The 21,725-nt window shown below is 35.4% G+C and overlaps 1 pseudogene; it reads right to left on the bottom strand.

Moving 5' to 3' along the window:
- Positions 1 to 13,886: 13,886 nt before the first annotated feature.
- On the bottom strand, positions 13,887 to 14,005 carry LOC145297129 (5S ribosomal RNA; annotated as a pseudogene).
- Positions 14,006 to 21,725: the final 7,720 nt, after the last annotated feature.

Genomic DNA, 21,725 nt, shown 5'->3' with positions numbered 1-21,725 from the left:
GATTCCAAACTTAATATTTATGTCTTACTAGCCGGGGTTGGTGCCCGTTAATGAATCCCGTTTTTTTTTGTGTTTGTTTGTTCGTTTTGTTTTATTTTACTACAAGGAAAACATAAAATTTACCTTTTCCTTACTAAACAAAAAAAGCGGACTTATAATTTTGAACTGAACTTTATGTAAATGTAATCAATAAATACATAAAAAAAGTTTTTGCTGTAAGAAGTTCGCTTGGGAATTAATTTTGTTTGTTTATCGGCGCCATTTCTGTGGCATCAATCTTCTTTCATAAAGCGAGCACTTTCTTGGCAAAAATACGCTAGAAATAAAGTTGCTAAGGAGCAAGAAACCTCCTTAAATGCGACCTTGACACACTAAGTCAAGTCGTTTAAGCCCAGCAACCGAGCAGACTTAGCTGCGGTAGCAGTAGTAGTTTAAGTAGCCCTGTTTACGTCTAATTACTCCAAATAATTATTGCCCTTTTCACGGCTAACTACCACAAAATACGGACATATGATACACACTTCTTTCTCTATCTGAGACTCAACAGTCAGCGTCCATAGCAGCATCCAGCGAATCCATCTCATCCCTGCAGCTTCCAGCGACCCCAGCTCACTCTTTCAGCCTCCAGTGGCTCCATTTCATTCCTGTACCTTTTAGTGACTCCAGCGGCTCCAGTACACTCCTGCAGCTTCCAGCTCATGAGTTGGCAAGCAACCCGTTCGTTTTTGAGAAAGTCCAGATTCCAACGTTTTGCAACAGCCGGGAACAGTATCAAAATTCCAACTAATTATCTCTTTCTTTCATGATGACGAAAAGAACAAAAGAAAAGGAGAGAGAGACAAAAGAAGAAGGAGACAAAGAGAAAGAAGGGTAGAGATAGATACATATCAAGAACAAAAAGACATGTCATTGCTTTACAAATCTTGGTGTCGGCCAAGTAGCTGTGACCTTTTGTACCTGTGTATCCCGATTGCTTTGACGTGGCTAAGATTTATAAACATCTAATAACCATGCGCCGAGTTGCTGTACACTGACATTTTAAGATGAAAACATCGCCGATGTTATTTTACTTGTCCCTCCGCGAGGACAATAAAATACAGATCGAATGGTTTTAAATGTGGGGAGCTCAAAAGCTCCTCATAAATGGGCTCTTATCATTGTGGCAATACTTCATACAATATGTAAAGTAAGGTCGAAATAAGACGTTATTAAGCGAAGGTGCTCGGTTTAACGATTGATTTGTGTAACATGATTGTTTGCTGGGACGTGTGTTTCTGGAACGGCTGTGACGTCCTAGCAGGGCAGCCAGCTCCCAGAGGAATAAACGATAAAACAATAAGCATGTTACAGTAAGCAAGTCTCCTTTAGATCTAGTGATTAAAATGTCGTCGGGCACGTCTGCTTGAATGCCTTCTCTTTGGGTCTCCTATGGAATCATTAGCGTCATTAGGGATCATTACTGGCAGCACTCATCAGCTGAAATGTGTATGCTATATAAAATGAGGTATATATATATATATATATATATATATATATATATATATATAATTAGAAATTATTTATTTCAATTTGGAGAAGCACTTTCTTTAACTCGTTGACAATGAAATAGAGATGGGAGGCTTTTAAATGTGGGGATCTCAAAAGATTCCCATAAATGGCACACATGTGTTCTTGTTTTAAAATGCTTTACCTCTTTAATAATCCGGTTTTTGTCTTTCTTTTTGTTAATATCTGAAATTTTCATCAACTTACCACCAAAGACATTTTTCTCTTTTAGCATCTTCCTTTGTTTCTTGATTCCTTTCAAGTTTTTGTACTTTTATATGTTCAAACCATTTTGAAATGGCCTATCGGTTTCTCTTTTCTCTTTCACCTAAAATTAAATATATTTTCCATTCCCTTTTGTCTTCGTGTGTCTTTACACTTTTGAACTGTTTCATTCCTTTAATATTTATTTCCAAGTTTTCCCATTTATATATATATATATATATATATATATATATATATATATATATATATAGATGGATACATAGATAGATAGATAGATAGATATATAGATAGATAGATAGATATATAGATATAGATATGCCCCTATTTTTCTATATTTTCGTTTCTGATCTATCTATCTATCAATCTATCTATCTCGCTCTTTATATACGACCAGAACAACCTATGACACATTGATCCACGGTTTGTCTAGTTACTGTAATTACACGTAGTCCATAATTACTCACCTCCCCACGAGCACAGAATTAGACACAAGGTTGATATGTAATGGTCAGAAAATTTTAGCTCCCCCAAAATGGGTACTATGGATTGAGAGAAAAATTAAAATTGCTTTAGTTTAGAAGGATTTTCCTTTCAGTCAACGAGAACAGAACAGATGAAATGTAGAATTAAAAATATACTATATATATACATATATATATATATATATATATATATATATATATATATATATATATATGTGTGTGTGTGTGTGTGTGTGTGTGTGTGTGTGTGTGTGTGTGTGTTATTTGTTTTTGCGATACGTTTTGAATGAATTCAATTATTTACGGAAATGCATTTTTTTATCTAAATGCGAGTTGAGAATAATTTTCCCTTTAACCAATTTGGTACCTCCATATGGGGAGCGGCATATAGTTTTTAAAATATAATTATCCACTGACATATGTTTCGTCGTCTACAACTCATCAGAGTGGCTAAATCTCGCTAGCTGATGAGTCGCAGACGACGAAAAACGTGTCAGTGAATTATTATATTTTAAAAACAATATATATATATATATATATATATATGAGTTTCTTTCTCTGGCATGCATGTTTAACAAAAACTGGGGGTGCATGTCTCCCAGATACCAACCTGGATATTGCTACTACTCTGCGCGGTACATACAGCGTCTGGCTTTCCCAAATTGTCACCCATCTGGTACTGGCCATACCTCAACGTTGCTTTGAATACTAAAATTTTGCTTTTGGTTTCGATTTAGTTGATGGCATCCAAATACTTTTTTTTTTTACTTTTGAAATCACGACTCTATAATAATATATACGAAATCTGGACAAATTAAAATATCATATTTAAGCGTATGTTATGACCGGGCAAAGTAAGCCCCCCACCCCGCCTCCTTTCGCTATTAATATATAAAAATCTGGACAAATCAAAATATTTTCTTGAAGCGTATTTTACGACTGGGCAAAGTCGGACCCCCCCCGCTTATATATATATATATATATATATATATATATATATATATATATATATATATATATATATATATATATATATATATATATACATACACTACAGTTTTAGCTTATTATTAGCGGCCAACAATTATAGTCTGATGTCTAAGAACTAGTGCTTTATGCAAAATTTGTAGTTAAGTATGGTTAAATTTAAGCTCAATTTTGTATTGAATTCTAACTATGCATCGAACGGGTACCATGATACTTTGTCCGCTAGACTTTATCAGCCATATTGGTCTAGTAGTTTCCGAGAAAAAGTGGAAAGGACAGACAGATAAAGAGAATTAAAACTATTATTTAATGTATCAATTCCAGCTAGGATTCGTTCCTCCACACAGGAAACAAGTAAAGACGATCCATACATGACTGTGTAACAATGTTCCTCGCCATTCGTTGCTGGACTTATGGTTAACTTCCTCACCCAACTGAAACCCTCGCTTGACTATACCTTTTGGGGCATGATCAAGGCCAAGTCCAACAAGCACACTCATAGCGAGGTCGATTTTATGAAGCCCAGCATGAAATGATCATCTTCAACTGTGGCGGTTATATTGAGAAAATAATGCAACCTGTAACTCTACCTATTGCTAAAAAAAAACTGTTTCGTCTCTGCACGTATAACTTTTGTCTTTATTATCTACTTCGTTTTCTATTTAGATTGTATGTCGGATTTTAATATAACACGCTGTACATTAGATGTAACTGATTCCAATAACACGAGAATTAGCTAGCTAGAATAAAATTTGGATTTGTCCGCTTAGATGGTATTTAGGATTTAATTCCTACATTTTTTTAGATGTTAGACATGCTAGAATTCATATGATCTCTTGAGTTTCCTATTGATTTCTTTGACTCAAGAAAATCGGAGTTTGCAAAGCCAGTTTAATTTTTAAAAATGAAAAGACTCTAAAATTATTTTTTTTATGTTTCTGAATTTTTTAGATGAGGAATGCAAATAAAAATAAGGGAGCATGCTACCCCCGTTGATTAAATAAAGGGTTCCCTTTGAAATTCCGTGCAGATTTCCGGATTTCAGCAGAAAGATTCCTCAGTTTGACGGTATACACCTGAAGAAGGTCGGAGTTTATATCGACCGAAACGAACAGTTGTCCGAATAATTCAAAGCATGCGAATAAGTCGTTTTTCATGTTATTTCGATCCACCGGACTACTGTTCTCATCTTACGTGTGATTTTCACAACGTTTCAGTCGATGTAATCTCCGACGTTCTTCAAATGTATCTTTTCGAACTCGGAAATGTTTCTGTCGAACTCGGGAATTTGGACGGAATTTCAAGCGGAACCCTCATGGAACAGTCATGACTGGATAGAGGTCCTAAGTAATTTTCAATTGTACTTTTCGGTCGCCCACACTGAGGTCCAAATTCCCGATTCCGACAGAAACATTCCCGAGTTCGACAAGATACACTTGAAGAAGGTCGGAGTTTACATCGACCGAAACCTTGGGAAAATCAAGATGAGAACAGTAGTCCGATTAATCCAAATAATACGAATAACCAATCCTAATCTAAAAAATTCAGAAATGCCGTTTTGGTTTGCTACATCTCCCACCATCTCTCTCTCTCTCTCTCTCTCTCTCTCTCATTATTATTATTATTAGTTAAATAATATTAATACTTATGGTGATATTTCTTCTTGTTTGTAATGAGATATTCCAGTCTACTGTTTTATGATTATTTTTTTTTTATTTCGAAGAGGTTGTTCAGAAAAGATGTTGTATACCGATGAGCCTTTAAAACAATGGATGAATTGTTTGTCAAATAAGGACATGGAGGAATGCTATGGAAAATCAAAACCTCATAGTAAATTCCACCGAAATCAAAGGGATGATCAGCGGTTGTAGTATTGAAACACTAATTAAAAGAGAAACATTTCCCTAATCCGTTTGTGGAAACGGATCAGGTGCAACTCAACTCTAAGATAAAGTTCAAAAAAAGAGTTGTCAATCTAATCGGTCCCACTTTATCAACTAAGCTCCAGTCCCTGTCTCATCGCCGCAATGTTGCATCACTGTGACTGTTTTACAAATATTTTAATGGAATGATTTCTGATGAACTCGTTTCACTTGTAACCCCTCGACGTACACATCCCCGACAAACCAGCTTAGGAATAAGATCTCGCCCCTTCACTGTTGATGTCCCTAGATGCCAGAAAGCTTTCTATTCTAATAGTTTCTTCCTCCAAACAGCTAGACTCTGGAATTCCATTCCCGCTGCCTGCTTCCCCGACTGTACTGATATGCAGAAGTTTAAATGTAACATAAACAAATATCTTGTTAATCTTTCTTTGACATGTCCCTAAATAGTAGCCCCTTACGTCCAAATGGCGATATGCTTCGTAAGGGGTGAACACGAGTAAAAAAAAAAAAGAGAAAAAAAGTGTATGCATTGGGTACACAAAAGAAATGCAGTGAGATTGCAGCTAAGCTGAGAGAGGATAACCAGTTAGACAATGGACACGGATGAAATCTCAAATGTCAAGAAATTATGCCTACATGGCAAAGCTACTGAAGCTGTCGAGAGGTTTTATTAACTTTATTGAGACTATTGGAGCACAGGGAAGGGCAGGTGCTAATGCGATTGCAAAAGTTAGGAGTCAATGGACTAAGTTCAGGTAACTTATAACATTACTAACCAGCAGAGCGCTTCCATTGCCAATGAAGCAAAGAGTCTATTAGGCATGTTTTCAGAATGCAATAATGTAACGGAGTGAAGAGTGAGGACATGTGTTGCATAAAGAGATGGGGTATAAGAATCATATGAGAGATATTTAATGTGAAGATGTATGTACATGCGTTAATATAAGAGTGTGAGTTTTAAAGTAGGCTTAGTTCTGATAACCACATAAGAATATGGACAGCATATGGAGGACGTGCGTTATATAGTCGGTCTATACAATCTATTGCTTGCACTTTTATCAAGTGCATGCGAAATTATACATGCTCTTATTCTTTTGCCGTAGTTTTTGGAATAATAAAAGACAAACTTGCTAAGTCAACAATACAAGTTTTATTTATAATTCAACTGACAGTATATGACAAGAGAGAGAGAGAGATGGGTTGGTGTGTGGATTTGGTGGGTGGTGCGGGCAGGGCGTGGAGGGGGTGCTATTCCACTTGAGTCAGTCAACTTTCTCTATCTAACTTGTTATCTCTGTTTTCTTCTGTCTTATATTGAAATTCCGTACATTGAAATTTGATTGTTCACTTATTTTGACATTCTTATTAATTGGAATTTCTATTGTTTTATTGCTTTGCGTTTTTAGAAATTTGAATCCAATTTAAAATATATATGATCGCATTGTTTTTATTTTTAGGTCATTTTCCATGACCTTAACTCTTCGATCGGAATACAGGATTTATGTCATTGTCCAATAATTGGATTTAACATCTGGCTTTGCCCAGATCCTTAGTATAGGTGCACGCAATACATTTGATATTTTCCGGCGTCGCCCATCACCTATATAACATGTGCAGAGCAAGAGTCTTTCATGGTGTGACAACATTGAGCGAATAGATGATAGTTCTTGGGTTAGTATAGGTACAGCAGTTTAGGTATTGCATAGTTTACATTTTACAAAACTTGGAGGTGTATGAAATTTTACGAAGGATTTCAACACCTTATTACCTCCCTTTTACATATGCAAATTAAACTAACATTGTTCTCATTTGGACCAGTTACGCTTGTCTGTGTTTACTAAATTACATAATAATCAGTTAATTATTTATATTAAATGATTATGTGTGCGAGGAAGGCCTCGAAAGAGTATATATTCTCTCCTGATGATCTGACATTATTTTGAAACAAAATAATACACCCCACAAGTGAAAACAACTGATAAGCACTATTATATGCAAACTGAAAAAAGAAAATAAAAACAAAAAAACGTCTCTCTCATCATTCTAAATTACAAAAAATGATTATATCTTTTTAATCTCCAATAAGTCTTCTGCGTCTAATAAGAAATGAAAATCAGAAAAAAAAACTTTTAAAAATTACTCAGTTGCAATTGTTAAATTAATCAGATAAATGGTAATTATATGGAAATGGCATATAAAATTGTTTATTTGATCAATTGACGTTCCACTTTTTCCTGTATTGATTTCATTATATATCAAGTTTCACATGGAAAATTCATTTTCATTTTTATGCTTATACAAAGTCATATTCTTTTGAATAGGCCCTATAATTTTTTTGCTATTTCTTTTCTTTTCTATTTAATAAAATGTGACTAAATTCATGCACAGTAAATTGCTTCAACATACATAACATCATCACAATCATCTCATTGTTCTTTTCCCCATATTACTAAAGAGTGAAATCATCACCATTTCTTTGTTTTTCTGTAAAAAGACAACAGCTCCATTAATTGCTGCCTTAAGAACGGTTAGTTTTTTGCTAGTATATATATATATATATATATGTGTGTGTGTGTGTGTGTGTGTTATTTGTTTTTGTTTTTGCGATACGTTTTGAATGAATTCAATTATTTACGAAAGTGCATTTTCCCTTTACCCAATTTGGTACCCCCATATGGGGAACAAATTATATTTTAAAAATTATATTTTAAAAATTATATATATATATATATATATATATATATATATATATATTAGCAGGCCACAGGGCGTTGACCGGTCATAAAATACGCATAAATATTATATTTTAATAAATGCAGATGTCTTATCTCTATATATAACTTTATATAATAGTTTGGTGGCCGAAATTCCCCTCTGGACCAAAGTACAGTAGATTTGCAACAGAAGATGCCACAAAAACATTATTATTTCTAGACTATTAGCCACTATCTTATGTAACTTTAGAACGCCATTTTAGACACATTTAATCGTTATAATAATATCCTATATTTCATCCTAGGAGCAACATCATCACAATTGCAACTATCTTAATAGGAAGGAGTTCCTATTCTCTCTCTAAATATAAAGTCCTTCTACCAAGCCCATTCATCACCGGGAGGAATTCTGTACTTTCAACGGATATGGGGGTTCACCCTTTATAACTGGATCATAAACTCATAGACATAGCATAATCTTTCCCTTTTCCGATTTAAAAATAATAAAGTCAACCCAAAATACTTTCGCTCTTTCTGATTGGCTGAACTCTGTACATTCCTATTTTCCGGATTAACGGTATTCACGTGCTAAACGAACCCTTATGTAACATTCAAATATGGTGTCGCATTGACACCTACTTTTGCCCTCTGAGTAAATTGCTGTCTTCATTTTCTCATATTTTACAATGTCATTTTGTATGTCCTTTGTCTCTTCTCCCCTCCCCATCTCTCTCCGGATATATTCTTTCCAACTCTCCCACTCTCTCTCTCTCTCTCTCTCTCTCTCTCTCTCTCTCTCTCTCTCTCTCTCTCTCTCTATCGCTCTCGCTTTTTACATTTCGTTTTATGCTGAAGAAAAATATTTCACGACGATGCCGAAGAAAAACAACAAACATTTGTTTTCTCTTTCTTTCTCTTTCACTCGCCCGCTTTGTACATTTGTTCCAGTAATTATATTTTTTCAAACATAGTTATGTTTTTAATGGGCTTTATTTATATATACTTTATTTAAATCTGCGCAATCTATTACGATTGTCGCCGATTTAAAAACAAATGTTTCGGCAATATCATCTACAAGATTCGTTCTTATTATGTTGTTTGAATTGAATGCTTTTAACATATGTTAAATATTCACATTTTAAAACTGTTAAACTATTTTTTATAGTTAACTATATTTTATGGGTTTTTCACTCCACTTATAAAAAATATATGAAAATACGTAAACATTTTATCGATTTTTTAAATTTTTTAATTGCATATCTTTTAAAATATCTATGCTTGTTTAGATTTATATGCTATATATTTTGGCAAACTTTTTAGATATTTTAATAATATATTTATGTTAAAGTGATTTTGAATATTAATAAGGGTGTGGCCCCAATGATTTCGAAGATCTTATTTTTAAATATATAATCAACCAATAAGAGGCTTCCGACCTCATTATAAAAATATCGAATTTTGGATTTAAGTCAGTTAGCTGCCAACCTCCGTATTGAAACGACTGAATCATGACTACATTTAATCTTCGCCACCATCTTTGGTATTAAGAATTACTCAACACTCGAAATCATGACTGCATTGATTCTTCGCCGATTTTATTTACTACCGCCATCTTTGTTCACCATAATGTCTCAACACTTAACAATTTATTTACAGAAACATGAAAAGAAAACAATGTATGTGTCATATTTTGTTATAGTTTAAGCAGTTTCAAAAAAAAAAAAAGGTGAAAAAAATTTTTTTACATTTGACCAAATTAATCACCTTACTTAGCCCAACATCACGAGTGCATTTGAAAAGTTTTATTACCATACAAACCGAAAGGCCTGACATATAAAATAAACAGTAGTTTTTTTATATGACAAGGGCGCGTTTGAAATGAATGTTTCCGTTTAGAGCACAATTGAAGTATGATATTTGACTTTTGAATTTTACGCATTAAGTTAAGCCATTATGTATAAAAAATGATTTTATAAAATCAACAGTAAGTTCTCTACAGTGCAATGCAGACTACAATGTATTTTTAACAAAATAAATTTGAGAGGCATGTTAGCTTTCTCTCGATTCAACATGATCGGTCCCTAACCAGAGCATGCAATCACTCGATTTGATTGAGAAATATGCGATTTCACTGATTTCAATGATAATAAAAAAAAAGTGTGAAATGTTCGTTGATCATAAGTCCACCGAGGCAACATTGGGTCACCCTGCTAGTATATATATATATATATATATATATATATATATATGGTAAGTTTGGAAAATATATACGGCAATTAAATTACACAGATTTTTCCGCGTTTGATCCTATAGTCTGACGAATCTTCACGAGGATTAAACGTGGAAAATTCTGTGTAACTTAATTACCATACATACTTAACAAACTTATCTCTACTTACGTATCGAGCACTGTCGAAGTAGATATCATATATATATTATATATATATATATATATATATATATATATATATATATATATATGTGTGTGTGTGTATGTAAAGTTTTGAGACATTGTGTTAAATAAAGATGGCGGCGTAGTTCAGATCAGTAACCAAGATGGTGGCCAAGAATCAAAGGATTCGTCACTTGACATTCAGCTCAACAGGTGAGGGGCCGGGAACCGGACCAGCACCTGTTGGACTGAGGTACGCCGCCTGGGTAATACATAGGAGGTCCACCCTCCCAGGCCTTGCCACTGAGCTTTCCGGTGGAGTAAGTTAATGGCTTACTGCCTGAGGCGCCCCTACCGGGGAATGCCGACGGGGTTACTCAGGCAATTTTTCAATTGCAGGAGTGCCCCTCCTTTAGGGGAGCCTGCTAGATCTCCACTTTCCGGCCTTGTGCCACATTTTGCCGAGGTAGGCGGCAAATAAATAACTACCCCCATTAGGAGTCAAAAACATTTTACACACACCCTTTTTTGATATAATGAAAATATCCTTTCGGGTTCAATTTTGGTTTAACTTGAGAAAAGAAGAGGAAAGAAAAATAAAATAAAATAAATAAAAATAAACAAATAAATGAACAAAGAAAAATAAACCAACAAAACCATTGTTTTTTTTTTGTTTGTTTTTGTTTTTCTTCTTCTGGTTTTGGGGGCATTTTTCTTTATTCTCATTGGTCATAAAGAATTATTAATATATTGGTATAATGTGTGCAAAAAGAAGCCATTTTTTATGACATTGGGGTTTTTTTTTTATACATAAAAATAAACACTTTTCAAATATATATAAACATACAAATAGAATACTTTTCAAATACATATAAACATATGCACAAAAATTCACAAATATACATTTTTTTAACAAATGTTTGCCCAAAAAATGATACAAAAAAGAATTAGTTGACAAATAAGAAATTTACAAAGAAAAGGTTTTAATAAGTTACCTTTTTTTTACAAAAACTGGAAACATTATGTTAGGTATTAGTTGGTTAATTTGGTTAGTAAGGTAGAAATGGTAGCAGTTTAACGTCGTGCCCGGGACAATTTACATTTTTTTATATTTTGATGTGATTTTGACTGTTCATGCTTCTCTTTTTGGGGTTTCTGAAAAGAGATTTATTCATAATTAGATTACAAAAAGTTCGGTTATAAAATGTCTTAATTTTATTCTTTTTATAGGTTTAGTGAAAATGTCGGCTATATTATTTTCAGACGTCACATAAGTAAGAGTAATAGATTTTTTCCTTATTTCATCCCTTATAAAATGATATCTGATATCAATATGCTTCGACCTTTGATGAATCATAGAATTATTTGCTAATAAGATACTGCTATGATTATCACAATGAATTACTATATGTTTTTTACTTAGATCTGGTTTTAAAATAGATTTTAGAAGGGTGTTCAGAAAAATTGCCTCCTGCACGGAATAAGTAAGAGCCACATATTCTTCTTCACAAATAGAAAGGCCAAAAATGTGTTGCTTTTTAGTTTTCCAAGAGATCATAGGTCCAGTCTTTGACAGTCTAAAACAATACCCCGCTATACTTTTTCTATCCTCGGAGTTACCCCAATTTGAATCCGAAAAGCCTTCTAAATTTAGAAAATATGTAGACTTTTTAAATCTTAAAGATTGTTCCTTGGTTTCTTTTAGGTAACGAAGGATTTGTTTTGCACGATTAAGGTCTTTAATTGTCGGTTTCGATAAGTTTGGAGATAGCTTTGTTACAGTGTAACATATGTCAGGCCATGTTGCAGTCATCAAGTAGATGAGGCTTCCTACAATTTCCCTGTATATTCAGATATCTATGGATTTTTTTTCGTTTCCTATATTTTTTATTTATGTCCATTTCGACGGGAGTTGAACGCGGCTAACAATCTTGCATTCCGAAATTGAGTAGAATTTTTTCAATGTATCGTGATTGGTTCAGAGTTATAGTTTCATTTTCACAGGTAAATTTTATACCGAGGAACCATGATAGTCGTCCAAGATCTGACATCTTAAATTTTTTATTTAATTCATTTTTAACATCTTTTAAAGTGTTGTCACAGTTTGAGGCGAGTAATATATCGTCAACCCCAAAAAAACAAAATCAACAATTTGTTACCTACGCGTTTCATCCACTCTAGAGTGGATGAAACGCGGAATATTCAGTGTAGCTTAATCGCCATATATATTTTATAACTTACTATATATATATATGTATATATATATATATATATATATATATATATATATATATATATATATATAGAGAGAGAGAGAGAGAGAGAGAGAGAGAGAGAGAGAGTGAGAGAGGTGATCTCCTGGCATATCCGTGATGCTGTATATTTCGGGAACTTATCCCTTCGTCAGTCCTGTGTTTGACTACAAACGTGCTTGGTGGAGTTTACTTTCCGTTGCATCTCAGCATTCTTCTATGAACCTAAAATTCATTTTACACACACACACACACACACACACACGCACATATATATATATATACATATATTAGATTTTAATTTTTTCGATGTTTATATCTATTTTACTCTTGTTTTTGTCAATCTAATATTATCTATCGTTTTGTGTTTCTATGTTTTCTGTCTTTATTTAACCATTTCTTCCTTTCGTTACCATAATATTATTTTCTTTGTTTCGTTTCCATATGTTGTATAGCAACTTTTGAATTGAGCTCTTTATGAACGTCAGGTAATATTGAAGAGATAAATCACTTTGTGAAACCAACAAAACCACCACGAACGAAAATATCAAATTAAAAACAAAAACAAAAAAAAAAAATTGATTTCTTTCCTTCGAAAAATATTCTCAAAATAATTGAAGATTTTGCTACATAAAATCGGATGATAGATGGATTCCAAAGAATGTTTTCTTTTAGCAAATTCTTAACAGATAAACTTATGCTTCATCTTTTAAACATCTTTTTGTTCATCACTTTCCATTTCATTTTGGTTCATTTTGGCTAGCAGCAACATGTAGTATCTTCTCTTTTTTATTTGAGATTCATCATATATCAGGCCTAAAGGCCACTCGAGAATAAATGGTAATGAGTTTGTCAGGTGGACGGTGACACAACATCATAAATTGTGCAGAATTTGATTTTTAAAGAGAGCTTATCATCAAGAATTGGCTTATATTCGATTTGAAAACAACTATGCTCTCATCAGATGGAAAGCAGATCTGTGGTTTTCTGTTCCACAAACGGATTATTTCAGGAAGAAACTCTGCTCATGACAACTGCTTTTAATTTTAGGTACACGCAAGGAGAAAGGGTAATTATTTAGAGTGATTGTAGCTAGACGTTTTTGTGGTGTTTTTTTTTACAGGTGGTTGTACTAACGATTGGAGCTCGGTCAAACACCTTCCATCAAAATTACATTTCTTGTGATAATCTCTACTGTCTTCAAGCAGTGAAGGAGAAATATTTGTAGTGTGTGTGCAGTCAGCACCAATCCTATTCAGGGTTTAACCGGCTTCCTCTGAAGGAGGAGGTTTCATGGGAGTATGAAATTCACAAGCGGTCCCCAGTCGCATGTATATCCCCGTTAGGGGAGATGATGACGTTAGGTTTTTGCAACTTTTTGCAGGGAGGTGTCGACGTCCTCCTACATACAGCACCTGGACTTCCCAAATTGGTTACCCATTTTAGTAATGACCAGGCTCAACGTTGCTTAACTTCGGTGATCTGATGGGAACCGGTGTGTCAACGTGATAATGCCGTATATAATAGATATACAGCAATAATCTTTGTAGACTAATAACATTTAAATTTTTTTTATTCCAATTCGAGTTGCTCTTATTTAGAAAGATGCTCTTTCCCCACATTAAAAAATAGACCTTGGGTTTTACTCTGTCCTCGTGGAGAGGCAAGCAAATAGGAACTGTTTCGTTTCCAGATCTCACACAACGATGACCAGTGGTAGTTTTCTCAAAGACATAAAAGAAGGCATAGGAGCAATATCTTCACAATTTTCCTTATGACAATGTGAGGAATAGAAAATAACTCTTCAATCTCCCGTTTTCATTATTTTGTAAATTAATTACTTCCCTTTGTTCGTTTTTATTTTCTTGGGCAACTATCAATGTTGTAGATACCCCGTCACTGTTTAAATCTTAGTAATGAAGCTGTTTTTTTTGTTTTTTTTTTAATTGCAATTTCACACCAAACAAGGTACATTGCCACTTTACTGTAGGGGGCTACTATCATGGACATAAGCTACAAGGGTACGATGTGGGGAGTTGGGTAGCAAGATATCGGTTCACGTTACACTTGAACTTCTGCATGTCAGTACAGTTGGGGAAGCAGGAACTCAGAAGGAAATTCCAAAGTCTAGCGGTTCTGGGGAAGAAACTACTAGAGTAGAAGGCTTTCTTACATCTAGGGATCTCAACTATGAAGGGGTGGGATTTTGTTGCTTGTCGGGTTTGTCGAGGGTATTTGCGTCGAGGGGGCACAAGTGCTTGCAGTTCGTCAGAGCATTCAACATTGAAATACTCGTAGAACAGGCAGAGGGATGCTACATTACGTCGATGGGACAGAGGCTGGAGCTTAGATGACAGCTCAGGACCTATTAGGTTGGCGACTCTCTTTTGAACCCTGTCTAGGAGTGAGAGGCTGTTGCATTAAGGACTTTGTTTGTTTAATGTATCTTCAGTCTCATGTCTGAGATTGAGTTCTGGTTTGGCTCTGCACGTGCGCATGTCCTGGACAATATCTGATAAGCTCCCAGAATGCAAACATTAAAATTGCATATGAACACCAAGAAAAGAGAGCCTGTAGAACTAAATCCATCACAAAACTGGCCAAACATTTTGCACAAGATTGTCTTACAAATGAGGCAGAAACAGAAAGCAAACCCGCAATTTCCTAGAAGTGTGCATCTGTGGATCACAATAACGTGTGACTGTTTCCCAGCTGTCTATAACATGGTCGTGTTCAAGTCTCATGTAAATAGGTTCTTGCTTAACTGTGATCTTAAATAATTAAATTCTATTCACGTTCCACCATTACTGATCATCACGGTGTTGTTTTATCATTTAACTGACACTCATTAATCCTTATCGTAAAATAGCGTCTAGGTCTTAATTAGCGGTGACCCCCACCCTAGTAATAGGGTGACTGATTCCTATACTTTTTTTTCTTGGGAGGGGGAATATTGCATTTTATTACTATTATTTACTTACCAGTAGAAGTCACACAGGCCGTGGTCAAAGATTTCTCTTGAAGGACAACATGTGGTGTTCTCTGGAGTCTGAATGACAATAAGTCTTCCCAGATTTCCAGTACCCTTCACCTATTATTATTATTATTATTATTATTATTATTATTATTATTATTATTATTATTATTATAGGTTTTCGTATGTAAAGGATTTGTTTAATTTATTTTATTTACTTGTAAAAATGTGTAAATCTGTGCCTGGTAACTGTCGTCATCGCCATGGAAAAATGCATGACATTATTTGGGACTGTTTGAACTAATACGAAGGACAAGAAAAGCGTTTTCCGGAGAAAGAAAAAAGAAAGGAGGAAAGAAGGGGGGGAATTCCACTCCTTTATGAGTTTTTACTATTATTGCTAGTATTATTACTAGGAGTAGTAGTAGTAGTGGTGGTAGTAGTGGTGATATGCTTTTATTATTGTTGTAGGTGTTGCTTTTTGCTGTCATTGCTATTGTTATTGTTACTGTTATTATTATTATTACCGATATTAGTGTTACTATTATTATTGTAGATTTTATTTCTATTGTTGTTGGTGGTGGTAATGGTGATAGTGTTAGTGGTGGAGGAGAAAGGTCGGGAGCGGATCTTTAACCTTGGTGGGGAACCCTCCTAGAGATGATTTCTCGACAAAACTATTGGTGGTGGTGTAACGTAAAATTCACTAACACCATTTATGGGAGAATGTCAAATCAAAATATTGAAAATAACGATGTGAATGAGGCTGGAACGTCTTGCGATGTTCTCACGTCAGGTAGGTGTCCCACTGGTCAACAGGGTGGGTCTTGTCGTCATCATACAACTGTTCTAAATCCTGACGCTGTGGCTAGATATAGGGGGAGTGAGAATTGCCAGAGAGGGTCTCAAGACACGAAGAGAGTTTGAATAGAAAATATCAAAAAACGTTGACGGATGAGGAAAGAAGAGTACTGTGAGAATGCTTTGTAAGAAGTGGAAGTACCAAATTTGGTGGATATATCTTAAAAGTGAAGGAAGAATGGGAATCGAGAGGAGGAGGAGCTAGAAGTGTCGTGAGTTTGGTATCCCAGTTAAAACAAATTAAAAATAACAACCTACTTTCAGTGATTGCAAGAGAAGAGATTGAATCGATGGTTAGGAATGAAATGAATAACGAAAGTAAAATTGATGAAAGTCACTAGGAGAGACAGCTAAGGACGAGCTTGAAAAGCGGTATACATTGCTGGAAAAGGAAACGATGAGCATTCTAACAATGTTGAAAGAGAAGATCCACACTGGTGGTATGAAAATTCGGAACTTTGTTAGAAAAAGTGTTGCATTTCGACAGAACAATCTTTTCCGGAACAATCAGTCTCAGCTTTATAAAGAATTAAATGGTAGTAAACAGGCGGGAAATAACAACACTTCAAATGCAAAAGATGCCAGGAAGTTCTGGAGTGGGATTTGGTCTGCCGAAGGGCGATATAATAAGAAGGCTAGCTGGTTGGGAGAGGTCATAGAAAGGCTATCAGGAATGCAGCAGATGAAGAACGTTGAGATAACCATAGATGATATTAAGGCTGGCATACGAAGGATGACAAACTGGAAGGCACCTGGTCCAGATGGATTGATGGACTTCTGGTTTAAACAGTTTCCATGTCTTTATCCACCTATAACTGCTGCCCTGCTATGTATTGTAGAGTCGGGAGATGTCCCTGATTGGCTTGTGAAGGGAGGAACAACACTGATTAGGAAAGATCCTGCAAAGGGAACAGATGCCAATAACTATAGACCAATTACATGTCTGCCACTGATGTGGAAACTGTTGACTGGAATCTTTGAGAGAAAATTTATGAACATCTTGAGAGTAATGGTGTTTTTTCCTGACAAACGGAAGGAGTGTCGGAAATGCTCGAGAGGTTCCAAAGAGCAACTACTAATTGATAATGCATTAATGCAAGATGCAAAGAAGAAGAGGAATCTGAGCGTAGCATGGATCGATTACAGAAAGGCCTATGACATGGTTCCTCATTCATAGATACGTGAAACGCTATTGATGATGAAGGTTGCTGAGAATGTGGTAGGGCTTTTGGAGACACGTATGGCTCAATGGAAAACGGTGCTGGCAGCAAACAGAGAGGAGATAGGGCAGGTTGGCATTAAACATGGAATATTCCAAGGAGATTCGTTATCGCAAGTTCTTTTTGTAATGATCATGATGCCAATGGGCATCCTCTTGAAGAGAGAAAAACTGGGGTATAACTTTGGATCTGGTGACAGACGCCTCAACTATTTACTGTTTGTGGATGATTTGAAAATATTCGGTAGAAATGAAAAGGAAATAGAGAGACTGGCAGAACTTGTGGGGACATACTCAGAAAACATTGGGATGGAGTTTGGGATTAGTGAATGCGCGGTGTTGGTGATGAAAAGAGGAGTAAAGGTTCATTCGAATAGAATAGTACTGCCAAATGGAGAAATCATAAAAGAACTAGAAGATACAGGATATAAGTATTTGGGAGTGCTGGAGAGTGTAGGTATCATGAACAGAGAAATGAAGGAGAAGGTCAGGAAGGAGTATCTTATAAGAGTGAAACTAATTGCAAAGTCGAAACTGTATGGAGGAAACCTAGTGAAAGCAGCGAATGCATGGGCAGTCAGTGTTTTGATATACAGTACGGGAATTTTAGAATAGTCTGACAAGGATTTGCATACCATAGATATCAAAACAAGAAGAGTTTTAGCAATGTTTGGTATATTTTACATTCGAAGTAGCTAGCAAGGCTGTATCAAAAGCGGAAAGATGGTGGGAGAGGATTGAAAAGTGTAAAAGATTGTGTTAGAACCGAGGAGATGTCATTGAAGGAGCATGTGGTTAGAAGTGAGGCGTGTATGCTTAAGGTTGTGGCCAATGAAGTGGAGGTATGTGAGACCAAGGCTGATTATGTGAAACGTATGGATAGAGAAAGCGCAGAAAAACTAGCTAGGAAGAAAATGCATGGAAGGTTCTTCCAGGATATAGCAGAAGTGGCTGATGAAAGATCATGGCAATGCCTTAAAGCTGGGTATCTGGCTAAGAGTACTGAAGCTTTTGTTTGTGCAGCACAAAAGCAGGCATTAGGAACAGGATTGTTCAAACAAGAGGTTCTAGGAGAGGAAGTTGCTGCAGAGTGTAGTGGACTGGCCCAGAGAGAGAGTACTGCAAAAGACACGATCGCATGGGATTCCGGACATATTGGGAGGTGTGTAAAAGTGTCGGGGTGAAGTATGCTGGAGAATGGGTTAGGGAGGTGCCTGATGAAGTGAGAACAAGTGAGGATCGGAAGGTAGAGGTATAGTGTCATAACGACCAAGCAATTGGTACATAATCGTCTGAATTTGGTCGTCATTGACAAAGCCTAAAAAAACTGGCAGATTGTAGACTTCTCAGTACCCTGGGACAGGAATATGAGAGAGATGGAGAATGAGAAGTGGGGCAATTATGCTCCATTGGCCTTGGAGATAAGGCGTATACACGGGTTTAAAATGCAAATAATCCCGGTCGTAGTTTCTACACTAGGAGTAGCATCAAGTCGTCTGGAAGGACAATAGAAAAAACTACAAATTCCCGATGTTTTAGGCGGCCTTCCGACCGCTGCTATTGTATGTACCACCATCATTCTTAGGAAAACCCTTGATCTTTAAAGCTCTTGGTTTAAAGCCGGGATTGAAAGAAATCCTCTGGAAATGAATCCCATCCCTTTCCAAAGAGATATTGATAAACGAAATCAGAATTATTATTATTATTATTATTATTATTATTATCTATATATTAATATGATAGCGTGTGCGTTCTTTTGTATGTCACACTTTCCGGCAAATTTCATTGGTTGAGATTTAATTCCGGAATACTCATTAATTCTGGAATACACATTTACGAACGCTCCAAGCGGCATTCGATTAGTATGTTCTCACCGCTATATTTATTTTATTTCTATAAAATTTGGGGTATTATCTTTCTGGTAAATGCAAAAGTTGTTAAGAAATAATTGATTTTAAGTTATTCCCTAGTAAAAAACGATAACACAAATCTCTCGGTCGGCTGACGCTATAAGTTTTCTAATTTAAAATATTTGGGACAAAAATTGATGCATCATTGCAGTTATATATAGTTATTTGTTTTTTTTTTCATATTTTTTTACATTTCTATTGTTTGAGAGAGAGAGACAGACAGACAGAGAGAGAGAGAGAGAGAGAAAGAGAGAAAGAGAGAGAAAAAGAGAGACCGACTGATCGAGCGACGCCAGTGTTTTCGTTATTTAAAATATTATTGCTATTACTACATTTTCATTTGTGTGTGTGTGTGTGTGTGTGTGTGTGTGTGTGTGTGTGTGTGTGTGTGTGTGTGTGTGTGTGTGTGTTTGGGAAAAAAAATTATGCATTCCTGTCGTTTTATTTTTTGTAATCATATCTACAGAAGTTATTTGTTTTTTTCATTGTTTAATTTGTTTACATTTTTTTATTGTTTGTGTGTGTGTGTGAGAGAGAAAGAAGGAGAAAGAGAGAAAGAGAGAGAGAGAGAGAGAAAGAGAGAGAGAGAGAGACTGACCGACCGACCGACTGACCGATGCTGGTGTTTTTGTTAATCTATATATTAATACGATAACGTGTGTGTGGTATTTTGTGTGTCACGCTGACATCTTTTTTTGTTGCTGTCATTTAATAATTGTTGTAATAAATAATTTTGCCAAGAATTTTTCTTATAATTATAGTTTCCATTTTCTTGATTCCATGTGTTGTTCTTCATATTTTTTATGTTTACTTCTGTTGCAGTTTCTATATGGCTAGTTAGTGACTGTAGTTTATATGTATTAGTCTCTGTCTTCAGGGGGTTGCCTTAATATTTGAGTGGTTTTTCTTATTGCTATCTGTTGTATCTTCTTTGTCTCATTCTTTTTTCCAAGTTTTTGAAGATTATTCCTTGTGCTCCTACGATTATTGGTATTATCTTAACTTTCTTCATGTTCAATATCCTTTCCAGCTCTGTTATTATTATTTTATTATTATTGTTGTTGTTGTGGTTGTTGTCGTTGTTGTTTTTATTATTGTTATTGTTGCTGTTATTGTTGTTGTTGTAGTTGTTGTCGTTGTCGCTGTTTATGTTGTTGTTGATGTTGATGTTGTTCTTGCTGTTGTTTATGTTGTTGTTGTTTGTTGTTGCTGTTGTTATTGTTGTTGATGTTGTCATTGTTGTTGTTGACGTTGTTTTTATTGCTGTTGTTGTTTTTGTTGCTGTTGCTCTTATTATTGTCGTTGTTGCTGTTTATGTTGTTATTGTTGCTGTTTTGTTGTTGGCGTCATTGTTATTGTTGTTGTTATTGTCGTTGTTGATGTTGTTTTGCAGTTGTTGTTGATGTTGTTGCTATTTTTGTTGTTGATTTTGTTGTTGACTCATTTATCTTTCATCGTACTTTCCATGTTTTCTATTTTTATCTTAATAATCATTTTCTGGGTTTCATGCTTATTGGCCAAGCAGCATTAAATGGGGTTATAAAAAGTAGTGTCCAATGGTTTGTGATGCTTAATGGCCGTACAATGTAAAACGACCGGAGACTGGAAATCAAAGGCCGCAATAAAATGGACGATACATTAACCACATTATTAATAATAAAAATTCTTCGACTCCGAATTTCAGACAATCAGCGAAAACGTTAATAATTGAATGGTGGAAAGTCTGCTCCCGAACTAATGCTGCATATTTATTCACACAGAATGTACAACAGGATAAGGAAGCCGAATAACACGTTGGAATTGAACAGGCAATCAGATAAACAAACAAACAAAAAAGACAATTGCATTGGTCAATAACTAAATTGTCAATGGTTTTCTACAATGATCCTGAATAAAGGCCCTCATTATTTTTAAATAGTCCAATTTCTGGTACTAGCATGCCACCACCACCATCATCATCATCATCATCATCATCACGACGGCAACGATGATGATGACGACGATGACCACCACCACTACCACCACCACCACCAACACCACCATCATCATCACCACCACAACCCACCATTATCATCATCTTTGTCATCATCATCATCATCGTTGTCGTTGTCGTCGTCGCATCGTCATCATCATCGTCGCCATCGTCATCATCATCATCATCATCATCATCATCGTCATCATCATCGTCGGCGTCATCATCATCATCATCATCATCATCATCAGCGTCAGCATCATCGCTATCATCATCATCGTCGTCGTCCCCGTCATAATCGTCATC

The sequence above is a fragment of the Euprymna scolopes genome, chromosome 17, assembly GCF_053919585.1.
Source record: "Euprymna scolopes isolate OS-2025 chromosome 17, ASM5391958v1, whole genome shotgun sequence".
NCBI lineage: Eukaryota > Metazoa > Mollusca > Cephalopoda > Sepiida > Sepiolidae > Euprymna > Euprymna scolopes.
Note: the sequence above shows the minus strand (reverse complement) of the source record. Positions and strands in the feature narration are given on the sequence as shown.